This window comes from Mesoplodon densirostris, chromosome 15 (assembly GCF_025265405.1).
Source record: "Mesoplodon densirostris isolate mMesDen1 chromosome 15, mMesDen1 primary haplotype, whole genome shotgun sequence".
NCBI lineage: Eukaryota > Metazoa > Chordata > Mammalia > Artiodactyla > Ziphiidae > Mesoplodon > Mesoplodon densirostris.
Genome location: NC_082675.1, coordinates 1,141,402 through 1,157,225, shown reverse-complemented (window position 1 = coordinate 1,157,225; position 15,824 = coordinate 1,141,402). Strand labels below are relative to the sequence as shown.

Below are 15,824 nucleotides of genomic sequence, written 5' to 3'. Positions count from 1 at the left end.
AACGCGCAGCTGCGAGCGCGGGGTGCGCGTCCCTTCCGGCTCGCCGTAGCAGCCGCGCCGCCGCTTCCTCCGGCCGGGCCCCGGATGTGTCGAGAGGAACGGTGCCGTCTGGGCCCGGTCCCCAGCCCCAGCCCGACGTGGAGGAGCGCGGACCAGACCCGGGGTAGGTGTGGGCGCGGCTGGGACAACGGGCCGGGGGTCTTATGGCCTGCGCCCCGGCCTCGGTTCCCCCTGGAACCTCCCGGCGGGGGCCCGAGGCGCCGGGGAGGGAGGCCCCGCGCGGCGCTGGCTGTGGGACGGGATGGGCTCGGCGCCGGGACCGGTCGGTCGTGAGGGGGGCCGGCGGCGGCCGGGGGCGCTGCGGGCCCGCTGCGGGCCGGCCCGTTGCTCCCGGTGAGTGGGCCGCGGGGCGCCTCGCATTGTTTTTTGTGCGCGGGATTCAAGTCAGGTCTGTTGCTTTCTTTTGGTCTCGTGGTCCGGGTTCGATGCCCGACCCTCTCCGCAGCATGGGGATGGCGCGGCGTTGCTTCTTCGCGTGAGGTGTCCCGCGCAGGTGTGGGCACAGGTGCCGAGGGAGAGTGACTTGTCAGACGTGTCGGCCAGGGAGCCCTGCGGCGCCACGGCGTGCGGCCGCCTCCAGCCCCCCTCCCTCGCCCACTTGCAGCCCTCAGCTGGCTAAGGCTTGTCGCCCCCGGGGTCTTCGCGTTGCCCGCGTCCTCCGCCCGGAACACCTTCCCGCAGAGATCTGCCGTCCGCATCTCTGCTCAGACGCCACCTCCTCAGTCGGAGAAGAATAACCTAGCGGCGGGCTAGTAGTGCTTATCCCGGGCGTTATAGATGAGTTTTATTCTCTTCGCTTATTTGTATTTTCTGGTGAATTTTTTTTATACCTGATATGTGCAATAAAATGGTTTTTGTAAATTTTTTTTAGTGGAACCAATGAAATATAAATATGCTCTCTGAATGGTTGGAAAAAAATGTAAAAATACATATTAAAACTCTAAATCATTCTATCACCCAAAGATAAGCACACTTAGCCGTTTCTTTGTGGCCCCTTGTTCTATTCATGTAATTTTTTTAAATAATGGGGATTGCACAGTGTAATTCTTTGTGCTTTTAAAAACGTGTAGTTAACATGATCAGGTGCCATGAAATCCTCTACAGCAATTGCTGTTAGTGGGGTACTATTAGTGAACCATTATCTACTTAATTTCTTGTGTTGGATCCACTCTTTCTTGCCTATCCCAGGCCGTGGCTTTAATATCCTTGTTTTGCCTTCAGTTTATCTCCTCTTCAGAGTATTCTCGTCAACGTACAACCCCTCCAGCTACCGTTACCCTTTCTAGGGCTTAGCTTCCTTTTATACCAGAATTAGGAAGACTCGCGAGCTCCCTATCGCTACTTCCTCCTCTTGTCCTTTCTCTTGAACGCTGGTTCAAGCTAAGCTTTTGGTCCCACCTCGCCTCTGAAACAGCTCCTCTTGGGGTTAGGTGACACCATATTGCCAAATCCCCCTGTTGGCAGCCTTTGACTGGGCCTCCCATGGCTTCTTTGAAGCGCTGTCCCCTGGTGGCACTGGGACACAGCTCTTTTGATAGTCCTTTTACCTTGATGGTTGCTCTCCTCAGCCTCCTTGCTGGTTCCTTCTCATCTCCCTAACTTACACAAATTGTAATGCCTCGAGGTGGTCCTCCCACCTCCTCTCTGGTCTGTACACTGGGTGATCTCATCCCGTGTCACGACTAGGTCACTTGTCAACACGCCCTGAATGTGTTTCTCCTGGCAGGATCTTCCAAACAGCCACTTTTACATGTGTGAAACCTGCTTACACACTGCTGCATGTCAGTCAGAGGCAGCGCCATTCTTCCTGTTGCTCAGGACAGAGCTCCTTGTGTGGTCTCTGCGTTCCTTCCACGTTCCAAATTTGATTGGTCGGCACATTAAAAATTGATCTCAAACCTGACTGCTTCTCACTGCCTTCTTGGCTACAGCTGTCGTTTAAGCCCCCCGGGTCATCTCGCCTGGGTTATTCCAGTGACCTCCTCCCTGCTCTCTGCTCACCTGAGCTGAGCTGCTCTGCAGTTGACTCTCAGCACAGATTCGGGTGATGCACTGCTTTGTTCAGAGCCCTCCATGGTTTCTCATCTCCCTCAGAAAAAAAGCCAAAGTCCTTAAGGCAGTTTATGAGGCCCCTTGTACCCAGGTCCCTGCTGCCCCTGTGACTTCATGTCCTGACCCCACTCCTTGTCACCTGGCTCCTGCCACACCCAGCTCAGGCCTGGGCATGCCTCGGCTCTGTCTGAAACATCAGGTCCCCACGTGCCATGGGTCTGCCTCTCACTGAGTTCTCTTTTCAGAAGTTCCCTCCTCAGAGAGGCTGCTGGATAACCCAGCACCTTGTCCACTCGCTCCATCCCTTACCCTGAGCTTTGCCACTGCACCGATAGTCTGGCACTTACTGCTTTGTGCATTGCCTTACTGCCCCCCATGGGGCAGGAACTATGCTTTGTTCGCTGTGGTACACACAGTGCTTCAGATCGTGTCTGATGGCGTACGTGCTTAATAAACGTTTGTTGAGTAAATAAGTTAATGAACACATTCTTTTCTAAAGCAGGTGGATTTGGTAGGGACCTAGGCACACAAGGGTAATTAAAAATTACAGGGGTTGCTGAGGAATAGACTTCGCATGCTGTGAGTTAGAGGAGGGAAATTGGCTTATCTAGTAGAGACTTAATGCACGAGGTGAGGTTTGGATTTCGTAGGTAGAAATGAAGAGAATTGAATTTGACTCCTGCAGTTGGAGATGGGAGCCGCGGAAGCCACTGAAGGAAGGGTTCAGCTGCTGGATCTTGCATTCAGGGGGCCCTGGGTGCAGTTGGACGTCCTGCACAGGCAGCATGGTGTCCTTCATGTGGACCGTTCACAGGGGCCGTCCGTCTTATGTCTTGAGTTCTCTCGTTGGCATTCTCTCTGCACTGCGACCCGCACCCCCAGGGCCCTGTGTTCCCAGGGTGCCAGCAGTGGGTGCCTGCGGGGCAAGCAGCTGCTGTGGCTGGGGCCTCACACCTTGCTCTGGAGCCTGCTTCTGCTCCTCAGCCGCCTGTAGAGGGACTAAGTACCCGCTGCCTTTAGGAGCCAAAACCCTGGCCCGTAGACTTTTCTTCTGGGTAGAGCATCCTTTGGGCCTGCTATCTCAGCCCCGCCCCTTCTGTGTTTTTTGCTTTATTCTAACCAACAGAAACTTTTATTCTGTTTTGGCGCACTATTATATTGTAGAAATAAATTTAAAAAGTCACTTATGTTCTGAGTGGAAGGGAAGGTCTTTGCATATCCTCACTTTGCTGTTTTACTTAGCTTTTTTTTTTTAAATGTACGTTTAATAGTATTCACTTTTTGGAGTAGAATTCAGAGAATTTTGACAGATGTGTAATTTCCATGACAGTTGGGGTACAAAGCAGTTCCTTCCCTCCCAGCAGTTCCCTTGTGCTGCCACTCTGTAGTCAACTCTTTCCCCAGCCCTTGGCAGCCTCTGACCCCTGAGTGTGTGTTTTCTGTTTTTTTCAGGATGTCAGCTAAAGGAACTCACACAGCGTGGAGCCTTTTGAGTCTGGCTTCTTCCACTGAGCGTAATGCATTTGAGATTCATCCAGGTTGCTGCATGTACCAAGAATGTTTCTTTTTGTGGAGTAGTAGTCCACGGTGTGGATGGACCACGGTTTATCCATTCACTCGTTGAAGGACATTTGGATTCTTGCCAGCCTTTTAATACAAGTAATGAATGAACAGTTCACATTGCATTATAGTCAGACAGTACAGAAGTACCCCAAGCATGATGAGGTTCCTCTTTGCTCTTTCTCCTCATTCTTGACTTCCCCAAACTGACTGATTTGGTATCCATTTCTTTATTTATTTTTAAATTAAAAAAAAAATTTTTTTTTTTTTTTTTGGCCATGCCACGTGGCTTGCAGGATGTTAAGTTTCCCGACCAGGGATTGAACCCAGACCCTCAGCAGTGAAAGCACCGAATCCTAACCTCTGGACCACCGGGGAATTCCCCGGTATCCATTTCTTTTCAAAGTGTATTCTTGTAAACAGCATATAGTTGAGTCTTATTTTCTTAATCTAGATTGTGACTTTAAGATTTTTATTTGATATTTGGTCTATTTAATTTTTTTAATATAAATTTATTCTACTTATTTTTGGCTGTGTTGGGTCTTCATTGCTGCATGCAGGCTTTCTCTAGTTGCAGCGAGCGGGGGCTACTCTTGGATGTGGTGCGAGGGCTTCTCATTGCAGTGGCTTCTCTTGTTGCGGAGCATGGGCTCTAGGTGCGCAGGCTTCAGTAGTTGTGGCTCACAGGCTCAGTAGTTGTGGCTCACGGGCTCTAAAGTGCAGGTTTAGTAGTTGTGGCACGCGGGCTTAGTTGCTACACGGCATGTGGGATCTTCGTTCCCAGACCAGGGCTCGAACCCTTGTCCCCTGCATTGGCAGGCGGATTCTTAACCACTGTGCCACCAGGGAAGCCTCTATTTAATTTTTAAATAAACGCTTTGGAATAACTTTAGATGTACAGAAAATTTGCAAAAATAGGTTTCTTTCTATATATTAGAAGCTACATTCTCTGTGAGGGTGATATCTCCCACAAGGGGAATCAGAATTGGTTCTTGAGAGGAAGGTGAGAAAAAATTAGGTATGACAGTGGGTTGTGGCATCCCAAAGAGTCATGGTACTTCACAGATAGACAGCATAGCTATGGTTTACAACTTCATGGGGGACGGTGGGGAGAGAAATTCCTAACTAGGCTTCTCAGGGGGACAGTGGGGAAAAAAAGGTTGAGAAATAGCAGCAGAATAATGCATTGGGCATTTGTAGCTTTATTGGCTGGTGTTTAAGGAAGCACTTCTTCAGTTTGTCTTGAATGTTCCTCTCAAGCTGAGATAGATCCCACCCGGTGTAGTACAGGGGGCGCTGGCCCATCGGGTTAAGGACCCACCACCAACACCATGATTTTAATCAGAAGGGACCTTGGGGACCTGAAGTCTGGGCTTCCATTTCCACTGCAGCCCCAGAGAGGTCAGGCCTCTGTAGTAGCACATGGTGTAATGCACCCTTAAAACTGAGTTTTAAAACTCAGTTTAGTCCATTTTATATCTTTTGGAACTTACGTATTTTAGGAACTACTATGGAACCTTCATAACCTGCTCTGAGGTGGGAGAAGAATGAGTGTTTTGTTAGCCAACAGGACTTTTGTTAAGTGACATCTGGAGTTACCATCGTAATAGATGCTAACAGTTTACTATGAAAAATTTCAAAGATACACAAAGATTGAAAGAATTTTATAGTAAACACCTAGATAGTGACCACCTAGTTTTCTATTATTAACATTTTACTGACCTGCTTTATCACACATCCATCTATCCATCCATCTTTTAAAAATTTGGGGGAGCAATTCAAGATGAGTGAAAGCATTGTTTTTAATGTGTTTAACTTCAGCCTTTCTTTTACTCCCTCTGGCAGAGGTAGTTGGTCCATTTTTGGGGTGTCTATCAAGTTACTTAGGGCCGCACAAAGACAACTTATAAAAAGCACTTGAATACAGGTTACCAGGGAGTGGAGGGCAGAGAGCATTCTCCACAGAGGGGAGTTCTGGAGGGCGGCAGTGCTTTTCCAGGGAAACAGGGAGGGTTCATGTGGCTGGACGTGGGGTGTCTGGGGGTGAAGGTCCTCGTGGTGTAGCTGCCACCGCTCTGCTGACAGGGGTCAGTCTCCATCCCCGCCTGGGCTCCCCCTGAATCACTTTCTCACAAAACTGAGATGTGGTGGTGGTGCCTGGAGCTCGCGGACCTCAGACTCCCCCGGCCGACGCTGCCTGCGTTTCAGCCCCGCACAGGCCTGCGCCGTGTGGACGCGGCCCCGGCGGTGCCCTGAGTGGCGTCCTTCACCCTGGCCTTTCTTAACCCGCCTGTGCCTGTTACTAGGCCTCCAGTCTTAACTCTGCTGGTTTCCAAGAGTGTGAGTGTGTGTGCAGCAGCATCTCTGTTTGAGGAGAGCCCCAGGTTGAAAGGAGACGCTTTACTTAGTCTTGGATTTGTTTGTCGTCCCATCGCTGACTTGACTTTGAAATACAAATGGTGTTAAACGATGGCGTGAGTTTCTTTGTTTTCAGAGACGGAGATGAAACAGCTGAGAACCACTGTCCTAGAATCTCCTAACCTTTCTCCCTGTCTTCCGTCGCCACCCCGGGCGAGGCTGTGTACATTGCTGCTTGTTCTGCAGAGCTCTCTGCCCCTGGTTTTCCTCCATTCTGCCAGGATGTCATTGTTTTTAGGCCATTTCAGGAGACAGGAAATGTGTTTTAAGGAAAAACCATGAGTTGATACTGACTCCCTGTTCTTATCCAGCATCATGGAGTTGACCCGTGCCTTCCTTCCCCGTTCCGCTGGTGATTATTTTGTCCTTTCCAGAGTTAGATTTGCTTCTGTTTGCGTTCAGTTTTAGGGAGTTCTTCATCCCTATTGATTTAATTTTGCTTTTTGAACATGTAACACTTTAGCATGATTCTAAGAGTCAGAACGATATGAGATGGTGTACTCAAAAGCGCCCCTTCCTTCGCTGTCCTGCCAGTCCGCTTGCACCCACCCCCTTCATTTCTGGCTTATTCTTCCTGAGTTCCTTTTTTGCAAAAGTAAGTAGGTATTTATCGGGTGGTGTTGCTTCCAGACTCTTTAGTGGACATAACTAGGAAATACATTTTTTAAGAAAAATATATATACAGATATGTATGTATTTGCTTATTTTTATTGGAATATAATTAACATACAACATTATATTAGTTTTAGGTGTTGATCATAATGATTTGACATTTGTGTACATTGCAAAATGGTCACCACAATAAGTCTAGTTACCATCTGTCGTCATACAGAGTTACAATTATTTTTTCTTGTGATGAGAATTTTCAAGATTTACTCTCTTGGAGCTTCCCTGGTGGCACAGTGGTTAAGAAACCGCCTGCCAATGCAGGGGACATGGGTTCGAGCCCTGGTCCGGGAAGATCCCACATGCCGTGGAGCAACTGAGCCCACGCGCCACAACTACAGAGCCTGCGCTCTAGGGCCCGTGAGCCACAACTACCGAGCCCGCGTGTCACAACTACTGAAGCCCACGTGCCTAGAGCCCGTGCTTCGCAACAAGAGAAGCCACCGCAATGAGAAGCCCGTGCACCACGACAAAGAGCAGCCCCCGCTCGCTGCAACTAGAGAAAGCCTGCACGCAGCAGTGAAGACCCAACGCAGCCAAAAAAAATAAATAAAATTAAAGAAAAAATTGATGTACTCTCAGCAATTTTTGAACATGCAGCACAATACTACTGACTACAGTTCCCAAGCTCTACCTCCCCAGGACTTATTTATAACTGGAAGTTTGTACCTTTTGATCCCCTTTAACCCACTTCGCCTCCCACCCAACCCCCACTGCAACCACCAATTTGTTCTCTGTATCTGTGAGTTTTGTTTAGCTTTCACATACAAGTGAAGTCATACAGTATTTATCTTTCTTTGTCTGACTTATTTCACTTAACATAATACCCTCAAGTTCCATCCATGTTGTTGCAAATTGCAGGATTTCATTCTTTTTATGGCTGAGGAATATTCCATTGTATATATCTCTATATCTATCTCTCTATATATCTCACATCTTCTGTATCCATTCATTTATTGATGGGCACTTAGATTGCTTCTGTATCTTGGCTATCGTAAATAATGGTGCATATGAACATAGGGGTACATATAGCTTTTCAAATTAGTGTTTTTGTTTTCTTCAGATACAGTGGAATTGCTGGTAATAGAATTGTCATATGGTAGCTCTATCTTTAATTTTTTTGAGGAACCTCCGTACTGTTTTCCACAGTGGCGGCACCAGTTTACATTCCCACCAACAGTACCTGAGGATTCCCTTTTTTCCCCCACATCTTTGCCAGCATTTGTCATTTGTGGTCTTTTTGATGATAGGTGTGAGGCGTGAGGTGATACCTTTCAGGTGTGAACTGCTATCTCGTGGTTTTGATTTGCATTTGCCTGATGATCAGTGATGTTGAGCATCTTTTCATGTACCTGTTGACCATCTGTTTCTTCTTTGGAAAAATGTCTATTCGGATCCTCTGTCCATTTTTCAGCTGGATTGTTTGTTTTTTTGTTATTGAGCTGCATGAGTTCTGTATATAATTTGGATGTTAACCCCGTATCAGATATATGATTTGCAAATATCTTCTTCCATTCTTCCTGTAAAAAGATGGCCTTTTTATTTTGTTGACGGTTTTCTTTGTTGCACAGTGCTTTTAAGTTTGATGTCTCCCGTTTGTTTATTTTTGCTTTTGTTGCCATTGCCTTTGGAGTCAGATACAAAAAAAGAAAAAAAAAATCTCCAAGAGAGATGTCAAGAAGCTTAACCACCTGTGTTTTCTTCTAGGAGTTTTATGGTCTCTGGTCGTACATTCAAGTCATTAATCCATTTTGAGGTAATTTTTGTGTATGGTGTAAGATAGTGGTCCAGTTTTATTTTTTTGCCTGTGGCTGTTCAGTTTTCTCAACACCATTTATTGAAGAGACTATTTCTTTCCCATTGTATTTTCTTACCTCCTTTGTCATAAATTAATTGACCATATATGTGTGGGTTTACTTTTGGACCCTCCGTTCTGTGCCATTGATCTGTGGGTTTGTTTTTATGCCAATACCATACTTTGTGACTACTAAAACTCTGTAATGTAGTTTGAAATCAGGGAGCTTGATGCCTCTAGCGTTGTTCTTCTTTCTCAAGATTACTTTGGCTTTTCATGATCTTTTGCGGTTCCATACAAATTTTTAGATTGTTTGTTCTATTTCTGTGAAAAATACCTTTGGGATTTTGATAGGGATTGCATTGAATTCGTAGATTGCTTTACGTAATATGGACATTTTAACAATATTAATCCTTCTAATCTGAGAGCACAGGATATCTTTCCATTTACTTGTGTCATCTTCAGTTTCTTTCATCAGTGTCTTACAGTTCTTAGTGTACAGGTCTTTTACCTCCTTGGCCAGAAAATTCCTAAGTATTTTATTCTTTTTGATGCAATTGTAAATGGGTTTTTTTCTTAACTTCTCTAATAATTCTTAGTATATGAAAATCTAACAGATTTTTGCATATTGATTTTGTATCCTGCAACTTTACTGAATTCATTTATTAACTGCAACAGGTTTTTGGTGGAGTCTTGAGGGTTTTCTGTACATCATATCGTGTCATCTGCAGATGGTGACAGTTTTACTTCTTTTTGATCTTGGACGTCTTTTACTCCTCTTCCCTGTCTGATTGCTGTGGCAGGGCTTCCAACAGTGAGTTGAATAAAAATGGCAAGAGGGGGGGCATCCTTGTCTTGTCCTGAAGTGAGAGGAAATGCTTTCAGCTTCCCACTGTCGAGTATGATGTAGCTGTGGGCTTGCCATATGTGGTCTTTATTACGTTGAGGTCTGTTCCCTCTGTACCCACTTTGTTAAGAGTTTTTATTCTAAATGGATGTTGAATTTTGTCAAATGCTTTTTCTGCATCTATTGAGATGATCATATGATCTTTATCCTTCATTTTGTTAATGTAGTGTAACACGTTGATTGATTTGCTGATGTTGAGCCATCCTTGCATCTCTGGCATAAGTCCCAGTTGATCACAGTGTATTATCCTTTTAATGTATTGTTGCATTCAGCTTGCTGACACTTTGTTGAGGATTTTTGCATCTGTGCTCGTCAGGGAAGTTAACCTGTAGTTCCTTTTTTGGTGTGTCCTCGTCTGGTTTTGGTATCGGTAATGCTGGCCTTGTAAAATGAATTTGGGAGTGTTGCCTCCTTTTCAGTTTTTTGGAAGAGTTTGAGAAGGATAGGCATTAAATCGTTTTTGAATGTTGGGTAGAATTCATCAGTGCTGCCGTCTGGTCCTGGACTTTTGTTTGTTGGAATGTATCTGGTTTTTTATTTTTTATTTATTTATTTTTGGCTATGTTGGGTCTTCGTTGTTGCATGCGGGCTTTCTCTAGTTGCAGCAAGTGGGAGCTACTCTTCGTTGCAGTGAGCAGGCTTCTCATTGCGGTGGCTTCTCTTGTTGCGGAGCACGGGCTCTGGGTGCGTGGGCTTCAGTAGTTGTGGCTCGTGGGCTCTAGAGCACAGGCTCAGTAGTTGTGGTGCACTGGCTTAGTTGCTCCGTGGCATGTGGGATCTTCCCGGAGCAGGGCTCGAACCCGTGTCCCTGCATTCTTTTTATTAAAAAAATAAACAGGGCTTTCTTGGTGGTGCAGTGGTTAAGAATCCGCCTGCCAATGCAGGGGATGTGGGTTCGATTCCTGGTCCGGGAAGATCCCACATGCCATGGAGCAACTAAGCCCATGCACCACAACTACTGAGCCTGCGCTCTAGAGCCTGCGAGCCACAACTTCTGAGCCCACATGCTCTAGGGCCCGCGTACTGCAACTGCTGAGCCCGCGTGCTGCAAATATTGAAGCCCGCACGCCTAGAGCCCATGCTCTGCAACAAGAGAAGCCACTGCAGTGAGAAACCCGTGCACCGCAATGAAGAGTAACCCCCGCTCGCTGCAACTAGAGAAAGCCTGCGCGCAGCAATGAAGACCCAACGCAGCCAAATAAAAATAAAAATGAATGAATGAATGAATGCAGGAAAGGTATGTCTCTGTCCTTCCATTAGTCCATCTGTCTGTCTTTCTTTTCCCCTTTCTTATACAAAGTTATGTCCTCATATATAGTCTTTTGCACTTTGTTTATTTGATTTAGCAGTATGCGTTCTGGAAATTGCTTTATACCAGTTCATGGAGATCTTCCTCATTCTGTTGTACAGCTACGTAGTACTCCATTAAGTGAATGTACTGTAATATAGTCAACCAGTCTCTGAAATATTATGGACATGCAGTTTATTTTGCGTCTACAAATAATGCCTTAGTGAATAAACATTGTGCTTGTGTGTTTTCATTTTGAAGGTGGATATTCATGGTGAATGTGTAGTGGGACTGCTGGGTCGAAGAGTAAGAGCATGTGTAGTTTCTTCTTTTTTTTGGCTGTGCTGAGTCTTTGTTGCGGTGTACAGGCTCTTCGTTGTGGCACGTGGGCTCGGTAGTTGTGGCATGAGGGCTTAGTTGCCCTGCGGCATGTGGGATCTTAGTTCCCCAACCAGGAATCAAACCCGCGTCCCCTGCATTGGAAGGCGGATTCTTAACCAGTGGACCACGAGGGAAGTCCTGAGCATGTGTAGTTTTGGCTAAATGGTGCCAGGTCCCTTTGTAGGGCTGTACAGCTTAACATCCCACAGCAGAGTTGAGAGGGCCTGGTTCCCACAGTCTCGCCAACAGAGTGTGTTGTCTGGCTTTTGAATTTTGTTAGGCTGATAGATGAGAAATGATATTTCAGCTTAGTCTTAATTCATGTTTCTTTCATTATGAGTGATGGATTTACAAGTGAATGTGCTTGAAAAATTCAGCTTCAAGTCTTACCTTGGAGTTTTACTTTGTTTTACTGATTTTTGCAATAGAAAATCCCATTTCATAAATATAGGCTAGGCGTGAGTGAAATGAATCAGACGTTTGGTTCGTTACTTGTGAGCAGCCTTGTAGAGAGAGAGTCATAGTGTTTTGGTGGGTCTTGATGTTAGTCACGAAGGCCAAGCCTGGGTTCTGGTTGATGCTGGTGGTTGTGTTAGGAAGTTGTGGAGCTGGCCTTATTTCCGGCAGGCCAGGCCTTCTCTGGTTTCTGCCTCTGCATACCTTCATGGCCTGTGAGGGGCTCTTGGATGCAGACGCTGCGCATTGGACGTGGGGGCTTCCTCCCGTTCAGAAATGGCCCTCTTGATGGTGCAGTATAGAAACGCTTCCCCACTCTTAACAGCAGGGCTCCCTGGGTGGTGAGCGGTGCCTGGCCCTTGGCTGTGGTGTGGGAGGCTCCTCGACTGTGGCGATGAGCGCAGTGAGCCTGGTGGCCCGGGGCGTCTGCTCAGCTCCCGCTTCTCGTTGCCGGGTGGGATGTGGCCCAGTGTGGCCAGTGCGTGGATGTTTCTAACGAATGAAGCTGACAACTTACGTTTTTTATGTGAAATCTCCTGGTTTAAAACTATCAATTGAAATGAACCCAAACAGCAGATGACGTCATACAGACTAAAACCGTTGCTTCGGTCTGCATAGAGCCAGGGCGGCCGTGATTGCGCATCTCCTTCCGAGCGACTTGGGGACTCCCCACCCAGGGTGGTGTAATGGCCCTCTGAGCCCTGGTGCTGTCTGTCTCCTCGGCCTTGGTCTTCAGCATGCTAATAATTCTAGCACTTTCCTCTCCTCTGCTTTTCCCCTGCTCGCTCGTTTACTCACCAAGCACCTACCGGGTGTCTCTCATACGCCAGGCACTGTTTTGGTTGCTGGTGGTTCATCGGTGAGCCCGGTCAGACAGCCCTCCCTTATACTACACGCTGTTGTGCTTGTCCAAAGACGTTTCTTTTAACGTGTACAGAGAGAGCTAGAAATAGGTATACGCCCATATATGTGTTGCCATGTCGAGATTTTAAAAACGTATGTACATATAATATATATGCTACACATATGTTTGGCTTTACTCAAGTTATATAACTTAAGTACGTACAAGTGTTTCCTCATTCTTTTAGTGGCTGCCTCTAAGGGGTGGTTATACCAAATTTTGTTAAAAGTTCCCTATAGGTGAGCATTTACATTGTTTGAAATTTGACATTATAAATAATATTATAATAAACATCTTTGGACAACTGTATATTTGTGTGAGTAGATCCCTAGAAGTGGAGCTCCTTGATCAGTGTACATTAAAATTGTGATAGGTAATGCCGCGTTACCCTCCAGAAAGCTATAGCTGTGCTTTACTTCCCTCATTTGTGTATGGCGGGTTCGCCATTTCCTAGCAGCCTTACTAAACCTGAATGTTATCAGTCTTTTGATCTTCACTAACCTGTCAAACAACAAATAATGGTCTCACTTTATTTCATATTTTGTTATTAATGAGGTTAAGCTATTTTTTTTTTTTTTTTTTTTTTTGTGCGGTACGCGGGCCTCTCACTGTTGTGGCCTCTCCCGTTGCGGAGCACAGGCTCCGGACGCGCAGGCTCAGCGGCCACGGCTCATGGGCCCAGCCGCTCCGCGGCATGTGGGATGTTCCCAGACCGGGGCACGAACCCGTGTCCGCTGCATCGGCAGGCGGACTCTCAACCACTGCGCCACCAGGGAAGCCCAAGGTTAAGCATTTTTGATGTTTATCTGTCATTTGAATTTCTTGTAGAATTTCTAGTTTATAGCCTCTTTTCTTGGGCTGTTTGGCTCTTTTTGATTTGTGGGAATTCTTAAGGATGAATAACCTTTTGTCATATAGGCTTCAAATATTTTTTATCAATCTCACTTTTTTATTGTAACGTTCTTCTTTAGTAAGGTTGTCAGTTGTTAATGCTTTTTAAAAATAAAGATTGTTTCTAGGTTTCACGCCATGTTTAGGAAACTCTTCATCACTGTAGGATTATAAAGATATTCTCATATGTTTCAAAATATTTTTATGGTTTGATTTTACGCCCCCTGAGTAATTTTTGTGAATGGTGTGAGGTGCAGGGGTGGGCGGGGCTCAGGGGGTAGATCTGACTTTTATTTTTCTGAATGGATCGATCTAAGAAAGTTTGGATTTTAATTCTCTAGCTTCGGGACTTCTCTGGCTGTCCAGTGGTTGAGACTCCGCGCTTCCAGTGCTTCCACTGCAGGGTGTGCAGGTTCGATCCCTGGTCAGGGAACTAAGATCCCACATGCCGCAGAGAGCAGCCAAAATATAAATTAAAAAAAAATAAGTGATAAAAAAAATAATTCTTTAGCCTTACAGAAAGCTGTTATGAACTTTAGTAATGCTTTAAAATGACTTTTTATTTTAAAAAATCTCAACAACAGTCAGAGAGTTTTAAAAATAGCATCTGTCTGTGAGAGGCCTTTTTCTCTTTGGTCTGCAGCTCTTGGTGAGGCACGAATTTGTGGGCCCCACGAAACCCTGAGAGGCTCACCGGGTGAACCATTGCTGGAGGTGGCAGGGAGGCAGGGACAGATATGTCAGCGGGGTCTTGTGTCTTAAGGCAGAGAACTGTGGGGGTTTGTGTGATGGGCTAGAGTGGAGGGTGTGGCGTCTCTTCTATAACAAAGTTTTTTTTTTTAATTGAAATATAGTTGGTGTACAATATTGTGTTAGTTCCAAGTGTACTAATGATTTGACATGTGCGCACATTATGAAACCGTCACCGTGATGAGTCTAGTAGCCATCTGTCCCTGTACAAAGTTTTATTACGGTGTCACTGACCATATTCCTTATGCTGCACCTTACATCACATGACTTCTATAGCTGGAGGTTTGCACCACTTAATTCCCTTCACCCATTTCACCCACCTCTCATCCCCTCCCTTCTGGCAACTACCTGTTTGGTCTCTGTATCTGTGAGTCTGTTTTCATGTGTTGTTTTCTTTATGTGCTGGATCAGCCAAGATATGCCTGGCTCTTGCAGCTAGCAGGTGTGCCCCAGGCGCTGCTGGCATCCAACACAGGGCGGAGTGCCCGCCACGTGTTCCCTGCAGTTAGCTTGTTTGTTGTGCTCCCTCGGGGCCTCATCTCTGTGCTCCCGTGAACTGCCAAGCAGGACCAAGTCAGTGTGGCAAACAGCATGCCCCTGTCTTTGCCAAAGCGTGTCACGTGACCACCCAGTCCAGGGCTGGGAAATGCACACCAGTGTTGTGACTGGCGGGAGAATCGGAGTGTTCGGTGAAGATCACTAACGACTGTGGCACAAGCCAGTTCAGGACAAACTTGGAAAGCATAGCAAGGTAGCAGGGAAGAATCAAAGTGTACTCTGTCACATATTCAGTATTAATACTGTTTGCATAGATGTATCAAAATGTATTGATACTTATCGTCGGGCATGCCACCTTTCTGCTACAAATAACATTTCAGTGAACATCCTTGTATATTGAACACAGCTCTGATTTTCTTCTTAGGCTGATCTAGAAGTGGGATTATCGGGTCAGGAGACGTGAATGTGCTGTGAGACTCGTGTACCTGCTACCAAGTTGCTCTCTGGAATTTCCACTTGAAAATATTCCCAGACACTATCTGTGCTCCCTTCACTCCCGTCATGTTCTGTCTGTTCCTTCTGCCCTGAGCTCATGCTCGTGTGTCCAAGCCCTGATCCACCCTCCTCCTCGTTCCCTTCTCCTCACTCTCCGTCCAGCCTGGGAGCTATTGACGTAGCAGAACTACCCAAAGCGGGAGCCTGGCCGGAGGGCCGGATCCATCCGGGGCGCTGAGGGGGCTGAGAGGGAGATGGGTTTGGGAAGGGAGCAAGGCTCATGACCTGAGCTCCCTGCTCATTGAAGGGGAGAAGAGGCTTCCCAATCTCTAGCTGCCTGGACTCTGGGAACACCGTAAGAGAAGCTGGGGAGGGAGGCCTTGGGGGGCTGAGAGCACGTCCAGGCCTCAGTTGGGGGTGAGGGGGTGGGAGCAGCTGCTATCGGGACCCAGTCTCCTGAGCCCTTCCCCCCTCACTCTTTCCAGTCTGACCTGGGGACCCCTGCCCTACACCAAGGATGGGGCCCAGGTAGGTGTTTCTTAGGGTGGCATCTTCCCGGCACCAGATGTGCCCCTGCGTGACATCAGCATTGCCCTGAGTGAGCAGCAGCCACACAGACGGCGCCAGCCCCGCGTGGCCCCGGTGGGCGCTGCGCGCAGTGGTCTGAGGGCTTGTCCCCGCTCCTTGCAGGCTGCGGTGGTGCGCT

General features: G+C 46.9%; 1 protein-coding gene across 10 annotated transcripts in view; it reads left to right on the top strand.

Moving 5' to 3' along the window:
* Positions 1 to 25: 25 nt before the first annotated feature.
* Positions 26 to 15,824, top strand: part of EP400 (E1A binding protein p400) — a 114,566-nt gene continuing 98,767 nt past the window's right edge. For all 10 annotated transcript variants that reach the window (XM_060118582.1, XM_060118581.1, XM_060118580.1 and 7 more), the window contains exon 1: positions 26 to 163. The gene's annotated coding sequence lies outside the window, so the exon portion shown is untranslated. The remainder of the gene's footprint in view (positions 164 to 15,824) is intronic.